General features: G+C 33.1%; 1 long non-coding RNA gene across 1 annotated transcript; it reads right to left on the bottom strand.

Moving 5' to 3' along the window:
* Window positions 1-5,137: 5,137 nt before the first annotated feature.
* On the bottom strand, window positions 5,138-6,165 carry LOC108380333 (uncharacterized). The gene is made up of 2 exons (XR_001849557.1): window positions 5,714-6,165; window positions 5,138-5,564 (listed from the first exon to the last, which is right to left on the bottom strand). It is a non-coding gene; the product is annotated as an uncharacterized LOC108380333 (long non-coding RNA).
* Between the last annotated feature and the right edge of the window lie 367 nt (window positions 6,166-6,532).

The following is a 6,532-nucleotide window of genomic DNA, read 5'->3' as shown; positions in this document are numbered from 1 at the left end:
GGATTAATTGGTTAAGGCCCGCATGCCTTGAATCCTTGTTGTATGGTTTCAACCTTTAATGTGGAAACACATTCATGAAGAAGTGGCGCAAAATCATCACGTTTAAGTCGACTTCCGCTCTTTTGCATTCTCCAATCGTGAATTGTTTTCTTTCAGCTGGCTTTGAGTGGATGAAAAACAGCTACGTCCATGGGCTGCATGACGTGGGTAGAATAAGTTGGTCCTTTTTCTTTACAAAATTCGCATAATGCCAGCGACAAATGGGACAAATGCCCGTCCATGAAAAGTATCACGGGAAGCTTGATGTTCTCTTTGATCAAGAATTGATAAAAAACGTTCGTGATGTACTCGTAGAAAGTCTCGCAGGTCATCCATCCATTGTCCGACTTAACAATAGCCCAATTTTTAGGATACTTTGCCAAAATATTTTGTGGCATTCGTTTATATGGAAACAGTGCGAAAATTGGCATTAATTTTCCGCTTGCTGAGGCCCCTAAAAACAAAGTCAAATTTTCCTTCTCGTCATTCCCTGAATTTATGTACACCGTCTTTGCTCCTTTGTGTGTCAAAACTCGTTGGTCTTTCAGGCACATAAAACTTGCTGATTCGTCGCCATTGAAAATCCTAGCCGGATCTTATAAGATCTCTAATTAATTGTTTTCTTTTAAGTATGCTAGAACCCGTTCAAAGCATCCTCTTAATTTTTCTTCGGTTGCTCCTATGCGTGCTGGTGTAAGTGGCTGCGCTACTCGATGAGAAATTGAAGGATTCCGTGATAAGAATCCTTCACACCAATGTCTTCCAGGTACGCCGTTAGTGAAAGAATTTTCACGGCCGAGTTCTTTTACTAACTTTGAAACTGAAAACAAAAGTTGATGTTTGCTGATGGCGAATCCACTATCAGCAACTGTAGTTACCCATTTTGCAAGAAGCTCTTCTTCTGCTGCAGTCAAAACTGTTGGGTTTTCAGGTCCCCTTTTTTTTGGTTTATTTTTTTTTATTGATTTTGTCTTGTAGTGCCTGGTCAGGTATCTTGTATAATTTTGCAGCTTTGTATAAACTCAATCTTTGACTATTGATATCATTCATGTGTATCATGTGTAGCGATTTTTTGCCATTTTTGCTGTAAAATAAAATTATACTCGTTTGATGTAATAATCAGCGAGTGGAACACAAATTTTAAATTACTTACTTGCAAAAGTAAGCGCTTTTTTAATAACTTTCGAGTCGCATTCAATAAAATGCTAGTGTTAAGCGTTGCGCCGCAAATACGGCCTTCTCTTCTTACTGTTTTCAAAGAATAAATTCGTGATAGCAATTTAAACCTTAAATTATTACATATCATCGTGTTTTTTTTTTTTGGTAATTATCAATATGATCTCAAAATAATGATAATGAATTAAATTTTTGATACATTTTCAACATTTTACAGTGAATAATAGAAATAACCAAAATTCTAAATGTCAATAATTCATTAGAATGTAGTGAACCACAGATATTTACCATTAAAATATTAACGTTTAGGTTAATAAAACTATAGTACGGAATTACCTCAACAATTTCTTAAGGGTTTAATTTAATGACAAAAAGAATTACCCCTCTATTCTAACAGAGTCACAAAACTTAGCTCATCACTGTTGTGATTTCTAGTGCGCCGAGAAATGTGTCACAAAAAAATCGATTTTGAGTGCTAGAAAAATACACAAATTTAAAAATTTTTATTGTAGCGGCATATTTTTTGGAGCGACAAGCTTTGAGGCGCAGTAGAAATCACAGCAGTGATGAGCTAAAGTTTGTGACTTTGTTAGAATACGGCTGCTAGTGAGATAGTTTTTGTAAGAATTTAATCAAAACACGAAAAAAATGTAAAGTGTTGAAAAGCCCTATTTCCGTGTTAGGCACGGAACTATGTACCTTGTAAACGAAATATGTACATAATTCCGTGAATCAGAAATATCACTTTTAAGGTAATTAAATCTACCGGGATGAATTTGACAGTTACCCAAACAATTAACAGATGTTTAATGAATAATAAAATATAATCATAGTGAGAAAAATACTTATCGTCAAATTTTTACAGCCTTAAGAAAATACACTACAACATTTCGCTTAGGACATCTCCTTACATGATGTTAGTTCTCCGAACTACAACTTATAGACTGCCTGATATTATATAAATATAATCCATAAGTACAGTCAGAATAGACCTTATTAGATTTTAAAAATTAAAGTTGATGCTGGTATTTTTTTTTTTTGAACAAACATTCTATCAATTCCTTATTTAAATAAAAAAATCGGAATCCAACGGAATAACGTACTACCCCGCAATTGTGTACATTTACCTTACCCTAATATGTGTACATATTACCTCATAGGATTGTGTCCACCAGTATAAGTTTGTTTAGTGGTTTTCTCTCTCATCTGCCGTCCCAGTTAAACTGCAGCAATGCCTCCTCCGAAAATAAATGTTTAATGCCGCTGGCTATGTCCTCAAACAAACCTTTTATTTTTATGATACTTATAAGTGACATTTTGAAAAATTTATGTACAGCAATTAGGACGTGAAATATGTATACATACCGTAATATAACTCATTACAATGGCTTATGCATACTCTGGGTCTTCTAATTGTGTTTCTATTAAATCGCACAGCGCAATAGGACTGCAGTGGTAGAGAACTGTCGATATCGATAAATTTTTTTAATATTGGATTCGTAAATCAGTTTTTCTTGCTCATGGCGTTATTCAAAGCCCTTTTCTTCATTTTAAATTAAATATTTTTTTAAAACTTATCTTTATTTTTCCACAGCACTTTTGAGTTTTGAGCATCTTTTCGTTTTGCGTCTTTCTTTTTTCTGTTGATGTACGCATTTGAACTTCTTCAGTACCAAGTACTTTATAATACGGTTTTATTTATTACGTTTACTTCCTGGGACTGGCTTTTGTCGACTGAAGAATTTGAAGTTCTCTTCCTTTTGTAGCTGGTACGTTCCTCTTGATTTTCATCACTCGTGGTAACACCAATCACAGGCACTCGTACTAGCGGCGTTTACATCCAAATCGGCAATATTGTTAATCACTTCTTTTGATTGTGGGTGCATTAAGTGTGAATTATGGGTTGATGCAGAATTCCAAGTATTGGAAAGCAATGTCTCAATTGTATTTTTATCGCCAGTCTTATTAAAAATTAAGAAAATTGAGAGTGACAGTGTTACCAACTACCTACTCAGAAGCATTTTTAACAAATTTTTCAGGTCAGTAATTTGGTTATAACCATAAAAGTGTCTGATAACATAGTTGAAGGGGGACTTGTCTGCATTCACCGTGTAAACAGACAAAAAGTAGTGGCAATTGGTAATAAGGTTAAACAATTAAAATTTTTCAGAACCAAAATCGAAAGGCGACATATAAAAAATGGACGCAAAGAAGAATTGTCTGGCAACACCAGTGAAATTTGGCGACGATTTTGCGACGACTGCTAGAAAGGAGTGCTTGCTCACAGTTTCATGTTAAAAATGTTACAACTGCTTACACCATTTTTTGCTTGGAAGGCAAGCCTCCATAGTATGCGTATCCGTATATGTACGTGCGTTTGACATTTACGTTTCGAAATCACAGTTCATACAGATTTCTTACATTTTCATGCGTTGCTACCATAAAATTTTTTTATACATATTACATGGTCAAATTGTTTGACTAAACTGTGTGTATGGGTTAGTGAAATTTTGTATGTATGTGTCATAAGAGATTGAATGCTCTTTGACTAAAATTAAAGTTATCGAATTATATGTACACAAACACGTAGTTTTATCTTACCATTTTGCTCATGTAAGGTCCCTATTATGAAAACGTTGTATTACCCATATTTCTGGATTTCCCGTTTTTAATATATATGTATATACATAACTGTTTTTGTCGCCGCAGCGCTGATATGCTGCTAACCTAACGAAAAAAAAGATTCCACATGCTGATAAACAATATGTATTGCAAAACTATTTAAGGGTACGATTTTTGCTTCGAAACAAATATTTTACTCCTTCTAGCTAAATTAAATAAACTATGTTCACGTTGTATACACTGTATCGCTTACAAAAAATAATTAAAATTTGCGACCACGCTGTTACAAAGTATGTATAAGTATCACGCATAACACACATTAACCGCCCACTTCTGTGTTTTCTTGATAAATTTTTTGTAATGAAATTTTATCAAGATTTTTATCAAGTAAAAGCTTCCTTCGCATTCTGTGTCAATATTTATAAAACAAAAAGCTCTACGATTTCCACATNCTGATTTCCACATGAGTGGAACTGATTTCATTGTCACATATGAAAAATATGAAATTAAAAGCAAAAAAGCTTTTGACTGCCGTAGCCGAGTAGGTACAGATGTCGACTATAATTCCGTTTGTCGCAGGTTCAAATGCCGCCACATGGAGTATTTAATTGTTAGAAACAAATTTATTAATGTACAAAAGGTATACATTTCACATGAAATTTCAATTTGTCAATAGCATTTTCAATCTTGATAATTTATCAAGAAAATAGCTTTTGATTTCTGTGCTAGAATACCAATTCTTGATAAATAATAAAAAATTGACAAATTATAAAGATTTTCAATTTATCAAGTGCACAGAATCGGGCTGTAAAATGATGTTATAGAGTTACCTTTAAAAGTGTCACTTACGGCCCAATTCTGTGTTTTCTTGATACATTTTTTGTAAAGAAATTTTATCAAGATTTTTATCAAGTAAAAGCTTCCTCGATTCTGTGTCAATATTTATAAAACAAAAAGCTCTACGATTTCCACATAAGTGGAACTGATTTCACATGGTGGAACTGATTTCATTGTCACTATGAAAAATATGATTTAAAAGCAAAAAGCTTTTGACTGCGTAGCCGAGTAGTGAGATGTGACTATAATTCCGTGTGTCGCAGGTTCAAATGCCGGCACATGGAGTATTTAATTGTTAGAAACAAATTTATTAATATACAAAATGTATACATTTCACATGAAATTTCAATTTGTCAATAGCATTTTCAATCTTGATAATTTATCAAGAAAAAAGCTTTTGTTTCTGTGCTAGAATACCAATTCTTGATAAATAATAAAAAATGACAAATTATAAAGATTTTCAATTTATCAAGTGCACAGAATCGGGCTGTAAAATGATGTTATAGAGTTACCTTTAAAAGTGTCACTTAATCTAGTAAGTCCTGCTTGGTCTAAAAATTCTTCCTTTGCAGTAAATTAAATCTTATTTAAACACGCACTAATTTTGTCTTTTTCTGATGATTAACGTACCTATGTACTTATCACGATGGCAAAGAAGAAAATAAAACCAACGGAAAACCAGCAGGCCATTTCATGGTAGACTGGCAAAGTTTCAAACTAGAGCTGCGAAACTATCGATAGTTTCGCTTTGACACCACTATCGATGAATGGTAGCCACTATCGCGATACCATGGGAAAGCGATCCGCATCAAAAAATTGCCAAAATTCAACGGCAAGCCTTAGCAAACTTCAAACAACAAAAGTGCATACTCAAAAACTTTCTAAGAAACCTAATTAAAAAACTCGAAATTGTGATGACTCGAAAAACGCGAATTTTCCTCGGTTTTGTAAACTGTTTAAAATTTGGACTTGAACGTGTTGTATTTGTTGCTTAAAATACTAATTTTGTTATTTTTAATAAATCANCTTTCTAAGAAACCTAATTAAAAAACTCGAAATTGTGATGACTCGAAAAACGCGAATTTTCCTCGGTTTTGTAAACTGTTTAAAATTTGGACTTGAACGTGTTGTATTTGTTGCTTAAAATACTAATTTTGTTATTTTTAATAAATCACACTAAAATGGTGTTTAAAACTAACATTTCTGTTTTTTTCTAGTAATGTTTCCATATTCAATATAAAAACGGCCGTAGTAAGGTTCTGATATTTTTTCTCTTACCGATAGTATCGATAATATCGAATGGTGAGGCCCAAAACTATCGAAAATATCGAATGGTGGTCCAACCATCGATAGTTTTGCAGCTCTATGGCAAACTATCGATGGCACTATCAATGTATCGAACTATTTAAGAGCGAAATGCACCACACAAGCGGCTTGACAAACATATTTCAAACTTAGAGCGTGTGTGAATCGGTAACAAAGTTCGCTGCGAGTAAATTTTTGACAAGTATGAGGTGAATAAAATTTCACTAGCTCATCAGGCTAGTGAAATTTTTGACAAATGCATATACAATTTTGACAATCGCAGAGACTGTTGATGTGCATACTTTTTCTGCCCCAAATTTAAGCAAAAACAATAAAAAATAGGGAAATGGAGTTTGTGGTGGCAAAATTAAAAAGTATTACACTACATTAAATATTTCTTGTAAATAAATTTCTTTTATGTTTCAAACGCATGAATTAAATAAAATTAAATTGATTAAATGCTTAAATTGATGAATTGAAATCAATGATGGTAGAGGGTTTCTTAAAATATTCATTCTATAATATGTCATTCTGAGGTTGTTAAAAAGATTTC

The sequence above is a fragment of the Rhagoletis zephyria genome, unplaced genomic scaffold (genome assembly GCF_001687245.7).
Source record: "Rhagoletis zephyria isolate East Lansing unplaced genomic scaffold, Rhagoletis_zephyria_1.1 Rzeph_scaffold_18918, whole genome shotgun sequence".
NCBI lineage: Eukaryota > Metazoa > Arthropoda > Insecta > Diptera > Tephritidae > Rhagoletis > Rhagoletis zephyria.
This window is presented reverse-complemented; position numbering and strand designations above follow the sequence as displayed.